At 34.4% G+C, this 15095-nt stretch overlaps 1 pseudogene; it reads left to right on the top strand.

The window, feature by feature from the left end:
- The first annotated feature begins 1101 nt into the window (after positions 1-1101).
- Positions 1102-15095, top strand: part of LOC137648309 (alpha-(1,3)-fucosyltransferase C-like) — a 46367-nt pseudogene continuing 32373 nt past the window's right edge.

The following is a 15095-nucleotide window of genomic DNA, read 5'->3' on the forward strand; positions in this document are numbered from 1 at the left end:
AATGAACCTCAGAATAGAGGACGGTTAATGAGTAAAATGGACCTCCGAATTGAGGACAATGAACCTCGGAATAGAGGACGGTTAATGAACAAATGGACCTCAGAATAGAGGACAGTTAATGAGAAAATGAATCTCACGATATAAGACAGTTAATGAGAAAATGAACCTCAGAATAGAGGACGATTAATGAGTAAATGAACCTCCGAATTGAGGACAATGAACCTCAGAATAGAGGACAGTTAATGAGTAAATGGACATCAGAATTGAGGACAATGAACCTCAGAATAGAGGAGAGTTAATGAGTAAATGGACATTAGAATTGAGGACAATGAACCTCAGAATAGAGGACGGTTAATGACCAAATGGACCTCAGAATAGAGGACAGTTAATGAGAAAATGGACCTCCGAATTGAGGACAATGAACCTCAGAATAGAGGACAGTTAATGAGTAAATGGACATCAGAATTGAGGACAATGAACCTCAGAATAGAGGACGGTTAATGAGCAAATGGACCTCAGAAGAGAGGACGGTTAATGAGTAAATGGACCTCCGAATTGAGGACAATGAACCTCAGAATAGAGGACAGTTAATGAGTAAATGGACATCAGAATTGAGGACAATGAACCTCAGAATAGAGGACAGTTAATGAGTAAATGGACATCAGAATTGAGGACAATGAACCTCAGAATAGAGGAAAGTTAATGAGTAAATAGACATCAGAATTGAGGACAATGAACCTCAGAATAGAGGACGGTTAATGAGTAAATGGACCTCCAAATTGAGGACAATGAACCTCAGAATAGAGGAAAGTTAATGAGTAAATGGACCTCCAAATTGAGGACAATGAACCTCAGAATAGAGGAAAGTTAATGAGTAAATGGACATCAGAATTGAGGACAATGAACCTCAGAATTGAGGACAATGAACCTCAGAATAGAGGACGGTTAATGAGAAAATAGACCTCAGAATAAAGAACGGTTTAATGAGAAAATTAACCTCAGAATAAGTCATAAAAATATTGAAAGTTATCGATTTAAAAAAAAAAAAAAAGGCAGGGCTGAATAATACTTTAGCGGGAGGTGGCTGGTGTAAGTTTGAGAATGCTTGTGAAAGTGACTGTTGGGTTATTAGGAGTTATATCAAGAGGATCAAAGATGAGAAGACAAGGAGGAGTTAGTTTGACTGGAAGCGAGATGCTATTTCGCGGTTCTGAAAGTGTGATTAAATGGCTAACCGTAGTGTGTAAGGTATGCCTGGATGAAGAACAGGTTCTACGATAATAGCTGAAAAGAATAATTGCTTCATTGAGCACGAGCATCGGTGAGAGAGGAGACTAAGAATCATAGTATGCCAATGAACTTGGATGATAGAATTTTGTTCAAGAAAGCAAAATAGATCATAGAAAGTTTGGATGGGGTACAGCAGTGTCGATTTAAACAAGAAGAGAATACTTACAAGGAAACACTTAAGTAAAGTATTTGAGATTAAACGGAAAGCTTATGATAAGGCTGATAAGAAGGTTTTTATAATGTAAGTGACATGTGTGATAGCACTTTCGTAGATGGGAGAGTAACTGGTTTCTCTATACCATATTTTTTTTTACTGTACACCTCATTCCATGAACAGCTGCGTCCACACTGTCATGAACCGAAAGGTGCTACAGGACATAAGGGCTGAAACTTCAACTGTCTGTGTGGACGATCGTATCAAAATCAATACATTCACTGTTCAAGATTCATAGATGGCGGTACCTTTGCATCATACATTTGAACCTCAGAGAAACCAAGGGTAAGGACCGAAAGAGATATCTGCTATAAATTTCAGGACTACTGTATATTGGTCTGCTCTATACTTTTTGGAATTATTATTACTATGACTTGCTAGGCTACAACCCTAATTGGAAAAGCATGATGCTATAAGCCAAAGAGCTCCAACAGGGAAAATAGCCCAGTGAGGAAAGAAAATAAACAAACTAATAGAGAAGAAATGAACAGTTGAAATAAAATGTTTTAAGGACAGTAACATTAAAATAAACAATTCATTTATAAACTATAAAAACTTTAATTAAACGAGAGGAAGAGAAATAAGATAGAATAATGTGGCCGAATGTGCCCTCAAGCAAGAGAACTCAAACCCAAGACAGTGGAAGGCCATGGTACAGAGGCTATGGCACTACCCAAGACTAGAGAACAATGGTTTTATTTTGGAGTCTCCTTCTCCTAGAAGACCTGCTTAATTTCTACCCTTACAAAGAGGAGAGTAGCCACTGAACAATTACAGTACAGTATTTATGCACTTGAGGGAAGAATTGCTTGGTAATCTCAATGTTGTCAGGTGTTCAAAGGCTTTTAAAGGCTGCTCATGAATGGCAGAGGCAAGGGACAGTGACTCTGCCATAGCAAGTGGGACAATGCCCTGGGGACTGAGCATATATATATATATATATATATATATATATATATATATATATATGATCAGCGCACAAGTCCCCTCTCCACCCAAGCTAGGACCAAGGCAATGGCTGCTGATGATTTAGCAGATAAACCTATAGGCTTCCCCAAAACCCTCTTCCAAAGCTCACAATAAGATTGCGACAACCAAAGCAACTAGCGAATTTGAGCGGGACCCGAACAACAGTGTGTATGAGAACAGAGGAGAATATAGAAAGAATAGGCCAGACTATTCGGTGTAAGTGTAAGCAAAGACAAAATGAGCCGTAACCAGAGAGAGGGATCCAATGTAGTACTGTCTGGTCAGTCAAAGGACCCAATAACACTAGCGGTAGTATCTCAACGGGTGGCTGGTGCCCTGGCCAACCTACTAATGGGGGCAGAATAGTATTTAATAAATGAAAGATTTTTTTTACACCGTACATCATTCATTATTATTATTATTATTATTATTAGCTAACCTACAGTATGTACCTATAGTCCATTTCTTTTAGCGAGTCATATTTAGCTCGGAAATGTTTCCTGGTCGTCGTTGATTGGTTAGAATTACCTCGTCCAACCAATCAGCGATCAGGAAACTTTTCCGAGCTAAAAGGGCACCGTTGCGAGTCGGTGCAAATCTGCATCGCTAAAAGAAATTGACTATAGTTGGAAAAGCAGGGTGCTATAAGGCCAAGGGCTCCGACTCAGGAAGGTGAAAAATGTATTTGCAGAAAATCTAAAACCTAGAGTGACATTAATTGCCAAGTGCCCCTAATTAGATCCTACACATGAGATTAAAACTTTAATATCTATCAAACATCATGAATAGATTAAAAAAAAAAAACTTATTTATAAATATCAAAACTACTAAGACAATTATAATTTTCAAGAAGTATAAAAATTCTTTTTAAGAAAACACGAGTAATGAGAAATAAGGACAATTCATTCTTATAACAAATAGCAGAATTATGAAATGGAAAATGTTATTTTAAGAAGTTGATATATGAAGTAAAATTTACAATACAAAAACAAATAATAATACCAATTCCCTAATATCGGAAGAGGGTCTGCCCCTCTCTTATATTCTTCTCCTGTGCTTCTCTTTCTCCCAATTTCCTTAATCTTTCCCATCCCGAGTACCTGCCTTTGAGCTTTAAACTGGATTGTATCCAGGGGTACTCTTCCTTTCCCAATATTCCCCACTTCCCTAACCTTATTATTATTATTCCTTATTATTAAGAATATCACAAGGACACAAAGTAAAAGAATATCTATCAATAATAACAAATAAGAAATTTCATTAACCATTTTTTTTAAAAATAGGTAATGAATTTATGTACTAATTGTCTCTAATAATTTTAATTTACCCAACAATAAGGCTAATTTTCAGGCCTTCTCCATCAAGAAGCTCAATACTATACAGTATTCTAGAAGTTCTATTCCAGCTGTGACCAAGTTGTGGAATGATCTTCCTAATTGGGTAGTTGAATCAGTATAACTTCAAAAGTTCATACTCGCAGCAAGTGTTTTTATGTTAAACAAGCTGACATAAGTCCTTTTATAGTTTATATATCAAATATCTGTTTTAATCTTGTTCATGTTTTATAAAATATTTTATTCTAATTTTTCATTACTTCTAATATCGTTTATTCATTTTCATACTTTCGACATTGGGCTATTTTTCCGTGATGGAGCCCTTGGGCTTATATAAAGCTTCTTGTTCTTCCAACTAAGGTTGTAGCTTAACTAATAATAATAATAATAATAATAATAATAATAATAATTCCCCACTCCTCGCTTCACAAAATCCGAGGACCCGGAAATTTCCGGTATTGAATAACGATAACCAGTTTTGTCATTAGCGTTAGTATCAATGAACATTGAACCAGTTACCAAGGCCATGTAAACAGTTCTGGGATGAACCTGCGGTGATGAGAGAGAGAGAGAGAGAGAGAGAGAGAGAGAGAGAGAGAGAGAGAGAGAGAGAGCAAGTGTTGCCAAAGTGGCGATAAAATAAACCTACAGAAAGATCTTCATTTCAATTTGCGATTTCTGCTTTACTCTGTTTTTAAACTGGATTACTATGGGGAAATACATTCCGCTCCAGACAGAGTTTTTGGCATATAAACCTGATTTATATTTATAATATGAAGTCAATGTTCGTATATTTGTTGATCTGTATTGTATTTTAAACTAAAACTAACAACAAAGTTTAGAGATTATGAGTATATTTGGTTTAATTTAGCGGATGTTTAGGTAGTGTTTGGTACTGTACCGTTTAGGCCGATTTCCTTCTCAGGCCGAATTTTTAGGCGGATCCAGTGGCAACACTGGATGGGGGGAAGGGTAGAGGAAGGGCTAACAACACCACATGTGTTCCTATCGTCCCTTCCTTATTCGGCCCCCACCCCTTTCTATATCGAGACATTTTATAGCCAGTGTTTAGCTAGTTGCCGCCAAGGGAACACAATGGATCTCGGAACACTCAATTTAAAAGTGAGCTTTCAGACATTTGTTCTAAAGTGGTTTCAATCCGTGAGGTTGTATTTTCATTTAGACACAGACGAGTTAATTTCTTTAATTTCAATGTGTATACTTAACCCGAGGGAGATAGTGTGCAACAGGTTAATGGTACAGTTTTAAAAGTCTGTGGTTCGACCAATATATTTGCAGTAGACCCTGATCTGACTTGCCACCACTGACGAATGGTTTCAAGGATAGGACGTGGGACTAAAGCCCCCCTGACACTTGCGCGCATTTTTGCCACGCACTGGCACGCATTGATGCGCGCCAGTGCACTGTTCACGACCAGTTCACTCCAGTTCGCGCATCGTTCACGCGACGTTCACGCGACGTTCACGCGATGGCACGAATTGGCACGCGTAGTTCGCGCATCGTTCACGACACGTTCACGCGAGTTCACTCATCATTCCGCATCGTTTCCGCATTGGTCACGCCAGTTCACGCCAGTTCACGAATTGGCCACTCCAAATAAAAACGGGGCTTCTCCAACCCGAGGACATTCTTGGATTGGGTTCGGAAGAGACAACAATGCTTTCTGTCAGAGACACCATTGTATTGAGGAGAAGAAACGTATCTTTTTCGTTTGTATTTTTTGTTGCCCTTTATTTTAGTTTCAATAAAAAAGCATTTGATTTACATATAAATAGCAGACATGAAATATGTACAAGTATTAAGAAAGCATTTTATTTTAACATTAAAAGCAGCAAACATGAAAAGTTTTTAGGCTGTTGATTTTAAGGTAATAGAGAAAAAAGTGTGTTGAAATAAGAAATCATTTTATTTTTACATTAAAACTGCAAACAGAAAAAATTTGTTTTGCCCTTCATTTTAAGGTAATAAAGAAGAATAAGTATGTTGATGAAATAAAACATCATTTTATTTTTACATTCAAACAGCAAACTTAAAAATTTCTTGGGTTTATTTTTCAGTTCATTTTTATTCAAAACAAAAGTTTTGGGTCTTGATTGGTAATAGAGGAAAATAACTGTGTGCATGAAATAAGACATCATTTTATATTTACATTCAAACGGCAAATATAAACAATTATTAGGTTTATTTTTCTTTCCTTTTCATTAATTTTTTCGTTTCCTTTTTGTTTCTCTTCATTATAAAGTTATAGAAATAGTTTGAAATAAGACATCATTTTATTTTTACATTCAAACAGCAAATATAAAAATTTATTAGGTTTATTTTTCTTTCCTTTTCATTAATTTTTTCGTTTCCCTTTTGTTTCTCTTCATTATAAAGTTATAAAAATAGTTTGAAATAAGATATAATTTTTTTTTCACATTAAAACAGCAAATATAAAAATTTATTAGGTTTATTTTTCTTTCCTTTTCATTAATTTTTTCGTTTCCTTTTTGTTTCTCTTCATTATAAAGTTATAAAAATAGTTTGAAATAAGATATAATTTTTTTTCACATTAAAACAGCAAATATGAAAATTTATTAGGCTTATTTTTCTTTCCTTTTCATTAATTTTTTCGTTTCCTTTTTGTTTCTCTTCATTATAAAGTTATAGAAATAGTTTGAATTTTTAAGATATAATTTTGTTTCACATTAAAACAGCAAATATAAAAATTTATTAGGTTTATTTTTCTTTCCTTTTCATTAATTTTTTCGTTTCCTTTTTGTTTCTCTTCATTATAAAGTTATAGAAATAGTTTGAAATAAGATATAATTTTTTTTTCACATTAAAACAGCAAATATAAAAATTTATTAGGTTTATTTTTCTTTCCTTTTCATTAATTTTTTCGTTTCCTTTTTGTTTCTCTTCATTATAAAGTTATAGAAACAGTTTGAAATAAGATATCATTTTTTTTCACATTAAAACAGCAAATATAAAAATTTACTAGGTTTATTTTTCTTTCCTTTTCATTAATATTTTCGTTTCCTTTTTGTTTCTCTTCATTATAAAGTTATAGAAATAGTTTGAATTTTTAAGATATAATTTTGTTTCACATTAAAACAGCAAATATAAAAATTTATTAGGTTTATTTTTCTTTCCTTTTCATTAATTTTTTCGTTTCCTTTTTGTTTCTCTTCATTATAAAGTTATAGAAATAGTTTGAAATAAGATATCATTTTTTTTCACATTAAAACAGCAAATATAAAAATTTACTAGGTTTATTTTTCTTTCCTTTTCATTAATATTTTCGTTTCCTTTTTAGCCCCCCTGACACTTGCACGCATTCGTGGCACGCACTGGCACGCATTGATGCGCGAACTCGCGTGAACGAGCCGTGAAAATGTCGTGAACAGTGCGGAAACTCGCGTGCCAGAGCGTACCAATGCGTGCCATGCGGGCCCAAAACTTTGAAATGTTTAAAGTTTGTGGCACGCATTGGCACGCACTAAATGGCCGTGAACGATGCGCCAACTGGAGTGAACTGGAGTGAACAGTGAGGGAACTGGCGTGAACTGGAGTGAACTGGAGTGAACGATGCGGGAAGTGGCGTGAACTTTATAATGAAGAGAAACAAAAAGGAAACGAAAATATTAATGAAAAGGAAAGAAAAATAAACCTAGTAAATTTTTATATTTGCTGTTTTAATGTGAAAAAAAAATGATATCTTATTTCAAACTATTTCTATAACTTTATAATGAAGAGAAACAAAAAGGAAACGAAAAAATTAATGAAAAGGAAAGAAAAATAAACCTAATAAATTTTTATATTTGCTGTTTTAATGTGAAACAAAATTATATCTTAAAAATTCAAACTATTTCTATAACTTTATAATGAAGAGAAACAAAAAGGAAACGAAAAAATTAATGAAAAGGAAAGAAAAATAAGCCTAATAAATTTTCATATTTGCTGTTTTAATGTGAAAAAAAATTATATCTTATTTCAAACTATTTTTATAACTTTATAATGAAGAGAAACAAAAAGGAAACGAAAAAATTAATGAAAAGGAAAGAAAAATAAACCTAATAAATTTTTATATTTGCTGTTTTAATGTGAAAAAAAAATTATATCTTATTTCAAACTATTTTTATAACTTTATAATGAAGAGAAACAAAAGGGAAACGAAAAAATTAATGAAAAGGAAAGAAAAATGAACCTAATAAATTTTTATATTTGCTGTTTGAATGTAAAAATAAAATGATGTCTTATTTCAAACTATTTCTATAACTTTATAATGAAGAGAAACAAAAAGGAAACGAAAAAATTAATGAAAAGGAAAGAAAAATAAACCTAATAATTGTTTATATTTGCTGTTTGAATGTAAATATAAAATGATGTCTTATTTCATGCACACACTTATTTTCCTCTATTACCAATCAAGACCCAAAACTTTTGTTTTGAATAAAAATGAACTGAAAAATAAACCCAAGAAATTTTTAAGTTTGCTGTTTGAATGTAAAAATAAAATGATGTTTTATTTCATCAACATACTTATTCTTCTTTATTACCTTAAAATGAAGGGCAAAACAAATTTTTTCTGTTTGCAGTTTTAATGTAAAAATAAAATTATTTCTTATTTCAACACACTTTTTTCTCTATTACCTTAAAATCAACAGCCTAAAAACTTTTCATGTTTGCTGCTTTTAATGTTAAAATAAAATGCTTTCTTAATACTTGTACATATTTCATGTCTGCTATTTATATGTAAATCAAATGCTTTTTTATTGAAACTAAAATAAAGGGCAACAAAAAATACAAACGAAAAAGATACGTTTCTTCTCCTCAATGCAATGGTGTCTCTGACAGAAAGCATTGTTGTCTCTTCCGAACCCAATCCAAGAATGTCCTCGGGTTGGAGAAGCCCCGTTTTTATATGGAGTGGCCAATTCGTGAACTGGCGTGAACTGGCGTGACCAATGCGGAAACGATGCGGAATGATGAGTGAACTCGCGTGAACGTGTCGTGAACGATGCGCGAACTACGCGTGCCAATTCGTGCCATCGCGTGAACGTCGCGTGAACGTCGCGTGAACGATGCGCGAACTGGAGTGAACTGGTCGTGAACAGTGCGCGAAAAACACCAGTGCGTGCCAAAAAGTGGCACGCACTGGCGCGCATCAATGCGTGCCAGTGCGTGGCAAAAATGCGCGCAAGTGTCAGGGGGGCTTTTGTTTCTCTTCATTATAAAGTTCACGCCACTTCCCGCATCGTTCACTCCAGTTCACTCCAGTTCCCGCCAGTTCCCTCACTGTTCACTCCAGTTCACTCCAGTTGGCGCATCGTTCACGGCCATTTAGTGCGTGCCAATGCGTGCCACAAACTTTAAACATTTCAAAGTTTTGGGCCCGCATGGCACGCATTGGTACGCTCTGGCACGCGAGTTTCCGCACTGTTCACGACATTTTCACGGCTCGTTCACGCGAGTTCGCGCATCAATGCGTGCCAGTGCGTGCCACGAATGCGTGCAAGTGTCAGGGGGGCTTAAGACTTCACCTCTATAAGTCTCAGGATATATATATATATATATATATATATATATATATATATATATATATATATATATATATATATATATATATATATATGTGTGTGTGTGTGTGTGTGTGTGTGTGTTACGCAAAATGTGGATAATTGCCAAATGTGTACATTTTGCAATTAATTTTGCCTATTGTGTACAATTTGCAGGCACCAAGCGCTGCAAATTGTACACAATAGGCAAAATTAATTGCAAAATGTACACATTTGGCAATTATCCACATTTTGCGTAACATAATATATATATATATATATATATATATATATATATATATATATATATATATATATAGAGAGAGAGAGAGAGAGAGAGAGAGAGAGAGAGAGAGAGAGAGAGAGAGAGAGAGAGAGAGAGAGAGAGAGAGACCTTTAGTCGTTAGTTCCCACGCCCTATCCTTGAAACCAGTCGTCGCTATCTTGAGCTTTTAATTCAATACTTTCCCATTCATCATCATCTACATGCATAGTCCCCCGCCATGTAGACCTGGGTCTTCCAACTCTTCTAGTGCCTTGTGGAGCCCAGCTGAACGTTTGGTATAACTAATCTCTCTCGGGGAGGGTGAAGAGCATGTCCAAACCATCTCCATCTACCCCTCATGATCTCATCCACATATGGCACTCGAGTAATCTCTATCATAGTTTCATTTCTAATCCTGTCCTGCCATTTAACACCCAATATCCTTCTGAGCACTTTGTTCTCAAATCTACTAAGTCTATTGGAGATTGTTTCATTGTAATATCATGACTCATGGTTATAGAGTTACTATATAAATCAATCAAATTTTCTTCATTACTATTTTTAACTGTTTCTCATAAATATTCGATCAAATTAGGTTCATTACCATTTTTCAACTGATTCCATTTCATTATCATTATTATTACTTGTTAAGCTTCAACCCTAGTTGGAAAAGCAGGATGCTATAAGCCCGAGGGCTCAAACTGGGAAAATAGCCCAGTGAGGAAAGGAAATGAGGAAATTACAAATAATATAAAATATTACAAGAACAGTAATAACATTAAAATAAATATTTCATAAACTACAAAAACTTAAAGAAAAAAAATGAAGAAGAGAAATAAGATAGAATAGTGTGCCTGAGTGTGCAAACCAACAGATTGATATATGTCCTTAATATCATATCATTCTTCATTAATTATCTGTTCTTCGTTTCTTAAAATCTCTAAGACAGCAAATCGATTCCTACATACAATTGCGCAAATGTTTCCCTGTGCTCATCCTCTAAAAGCTTACTTGTATCAAACCTAAGTATTCTATCTATCTTTCTCTTGGGTGCTTTCAGTTTTAATTTCAGTGTAGCAATGAGGAGCTGGTGATCACTACACTTTGCGTCAAAGGGCGTAGGAGATGATGATGATGATGAGTGTACAAACAAATTCTAACCGATACTTATTTTATAACTATAGTCCATTTCTTTTAGCTTTGCATATTTGCACCGACTCGTAGCGGTGCCCTTTTAGCTCGGAAAAGTTTCCTGATCGCTGATTGGTTGGACAAGATCATTCTAACCAATCAGCGATCCGGAAACTTTTCCGAGCTAAAAGGGCACCGCTGCGAGTAGGTGCAAATATGCATCGCTAAAAGAAATGGACTATAGCTTCCATATCAATATGCAAGGAAATCCTTACCCTTTAATATCTTTAATATGACTTATTCCCATCTTGGTTTTCCTCAGAGTCCTCAGAGAGCGTTAATCTACCTCACATGGGCCGTACTGGGATTCATCACCATCTACTTATTGGTGACGACCGGCAGCTACGAACATCTACGAGTATTGGTTAATATCGGCGATGCAAGGGAAACTAGGTTTGTAATGTATCTGTGACGGAGCCGAGAGAAGGTTGTGAACTCAAAGGCAGTGTGAAAGCAACTGAGTTAGTTTATTAAAGAACACTCTCCTTTATATACAAAATCTCAAAGCAACAAGAATTTTCATGTTCAACTATTGACAATGTTACAGAGGAAAAAAGCAGACATGATTTTTCAGGTTCTTTTTAGTGCGAGGGGAGAACGAAGGTAAAAGCACAAAATGAACTATGTACGATCGTGTGACACACGGTTGGTACATATCATCATCTCCTCCTACGCCTAATGACGCAAAAGTGTAGTGATCACCAGTTCCTAATTGCCACATTGAAATTAAAACTGGAAGCACCCAAAAGAAAGATAGAGAGAATACCTAGGTTTAATACAATGAAGCTTTTCGAGGAAGACCACAGAGAAACATTTGCAATTGAATGTAGGAATCGATTAGGGCCTCGGTTAAATTTCACCAGTTGTCTCAATCTTGAGCTTTTGATTCAATACTTCCCCAATCTCTTACTTCACGCTTCATAGTCCTCAGCCATGTAGGTCTGGGTCTTCCAACTCTTCTAGTGCTTTGTGGAGCCGACCTAAACGTTTGGTGAACCACTCTTGGGGAGTGCGAAGACCATGCCCAATCCATCTCCATCTACCCCTCATCGTGATCTCATACACATTTGGCACTCTAGTAATCTCTCTTATAGTTTCATTTCTAATCCTGTCCAGTTATTCAACTCCCAATATGCTATATCATTAAACAAAAGTCAGTTTACCCAAGGCCGAGTGTTATTATTATTATTATTATTATTATTATTATTATTATTACAAGCTAAGTTACAACCCTAGTTGGAAAAGCAGGGAAAAATAGCTCAGTGAGGAAAGAAAACAAGGAAATATATAAACTACCAAAAAACTATTAAACAATTAAAATAAGACATATAAAGAACAATAACATTAGAATATGTCTTTTATATATATATATATATACATATATATATATATATATATATATATATATATATATATATATATATATATATATATATATATATATAGGAATTACAGGTGAAGATATAATATTTGGTGTGCAGCAGGGTCCAAAAAACATCAGTTAAAAGGCCATAATTTATTTAGAGACGTTTCGAACATCGCAATGTTCATTATCAATCTGTAAAAGATAATATAAAATTCTTAAAATTTGTACAATAATTTAAAACAAAATAGTAAAAGAGTATTAAAACATTATTGATTTTATAACGGAAAATCGTAAAAAAACTAAAACAGTAAAACAAAAGAGAACCAGTGCTCACCAGACCATCCATAGGAAAAGGTGAAGAACGAATGAGTAAAAATTGTTACCCACCTACGACTTCAGTTATGCTAAGAAAAGAGGAGAGGCAGAGATATTAGAGTTTAAAGAAGGAACAAGCCGTTTGATATATAATGACTCAAGGGTAGTTAGAAATTCGCTTTGTTTTGTCCCACCAATAATTTTAAAGTGTTTTTTGTTTACTTGTATTTTGCACATGGCGGCATGATTCCTTATATTCGAAAATTCTGGGTTACCAAGTCTCTGACCAGTTCTAAAGCTGTATCCCATATGGCTACAGTATCTCACCTGCAACAACCTTCGGCAAGATCCAACATAGATACCGGGACATCCCGGGCACTTGAATTTATAAATTATGTTGGACCTCATGAAGGTCTGCAGTTTGTCTTTGTAGCCAAAAAATACATTCATTTTGAGTGGATTGATTGGGATTAGTTTGATGTTGAGGCAGCCGAACTCTTTTTCTATTATTTTCTTAAGTTTGATGGAAAACTTGTTGTCAGATAAGTAAGGAATTGTAGCGAAAATATTTTTCTTTTTGACATTATACGATGGTATTGTAGTGGAGAAATGTCGTAAAAGGAGCTTGTTTATAACCTTATGAACCATACTTTCAGGGTAAGAGTTTTGCTTGAAAAAATTAACTAAAAATAAAATCTCCTTATGAAAGAGTGACCAGCTTGAGGAATAACGCAGCGCCCTATAAACAAGTGTGTATATAGTATTTAGTTTAAAATTAAAAAAACAGGAACTATAAAAATTGTTGGCAAGGCCAGTGTATGTCTTTTTTCGATACACAGTTGTAATAAATTCACCATTGTCTCTGCTTACGTTAATGTCTAAAAAAGGTAGAGAGTTGTTGTTCTCTTTTTCTATAGTGAACTTCATATTTTGGTGTTGAATATTTATATGGTTTAAAAACATTTCGCTATGCCATGGCTGTTTAAATAACACAAAAGTATCATCAACATATCTTCTATAATACACTGGCTTAAAAGTGTCTGGACAACTATTTAAAAAATTTTCTTCAAAAGATGACATAAAAATATTTGCAAACAAGGGTCCTAACGGAGAACCCATGGCAACTCCATCGACCTGCGAATAGAGTTGGCCATTAAAAACAAACATGGAGTCTTGCACAGCAAGCTCAAGAAAAGTCTTAAAATAATGTCTGTTAAAACCATGAAAAATAACTTGATCGTCATAAAAATTTTTATCTAAAATAATATTAATTGTTTCATTTAGTGGCACATTTGTAAATTTTACAAATGTGCCACTAAATGAAACAATTAATATTATTTTAGATCAAATTTTTTATGACGATCAAGTTATTTTTCATGGTTTTAACAGACATTATTTTAAGACTTTTCTTGAGCTTGCTGTGCAAGACTCCATGTTTGTTTTTAATGGCCAACTCTATTCGCAGGTCGATGGAGTTGCCATGGGTTCTCCGTTAGGACCCTTGTTTGCAAATATTTTTATGTCATCTTTTGAAGAAAATTTTTTAAATAGTTGTCCAGACACTTTTAAGCCAGTGTATTATAGAAGATATGTTGATGATACTTTTGTGTTATTTAAACAGCCATGGCATAGCGAAATGTTTTTAAACCATATAAATATTCAACACCAAAATATGAAGTTCACTATAGAAAAAGAGAACAACAACTCTCTACCTTTTTTAGACATTAACGTAAGCAGAGACAATGGTGAATTTATTACAACTGTGTATCGAAAAAAGACATACACTGGCCTTGCCAACAATTTTTATAGTTCCTGTTTTTTTAATTTTAAACTAAATACTATATACACACTTGTTTATAGGGCGCTGCGTTATTCCTCAAGCTGGTCACTCTTTCATAAGGAGATTTTATTTTTAGTTAATTTTTTCAAGCAAAACTCTTACCCTGAAAGTATGGTTCATAAGGTTATAAACAAGCTCCTTTTACGACATTTCTCCACTACAATACCATCGTATAATGTCAAAAAGAAAAATATTTTCGCTACAATTCCTTACTTATCTGACAACAAGTTTTCCATCAAACTTAAGAAAATAATAGAAAAAGAGTTCGGCTGCCTCAACATCAAACTAATCCCAATCAATCCACTCAAAATGAATGTATTTTTTGGCTACAAAGACAAACTGCAGACCTTCATGAGGTCCAACATAATTTATAAATTCAAGTGCCCGGGATGTCCCGGTATCTATGTTGGATCTTGCCGAAGGTTGTTGCAGGTGAGATACTGTAGCCATATGGGATACAGCTTTAGAACTGGTCAGAGACTTGGTAACCCAGAATTTTCGAATATAAGGAATCATGCCGCCATGTGCAAAATACAAGTAAACAAAAAACACTTTAAAATTATTGGTGGGACAAAACAAAGCGAATTTCTAACTACCCTTGAGTCATTATATATCAAACGGCTTGTTCCTTCTTTAAACTCTAATATCTCTGCCTCTCCTCTTTTCTTAGCATAACTGAAGTCGTAGGTGGGTAACAATTTTTACTCATTCGTTCTTCACCTTTTCCTATGGATGGTCTGGTGAGCACTG

The sequence above is a fragment of the Palaemon carinicauda genome, chromosome 10, assembly GCF_036898095.1.
Source record: "Palaemon carinicauda isolate YSFRI2023 chromosome 10, ASM3689809v2, whole genome shotgun sequence".
NCBI lineage: Eukaryota > Metazoa > Arthropoda > Malacostraca > Decapoda > Palaemonidae > Palaemon > Palaemon carinicauda.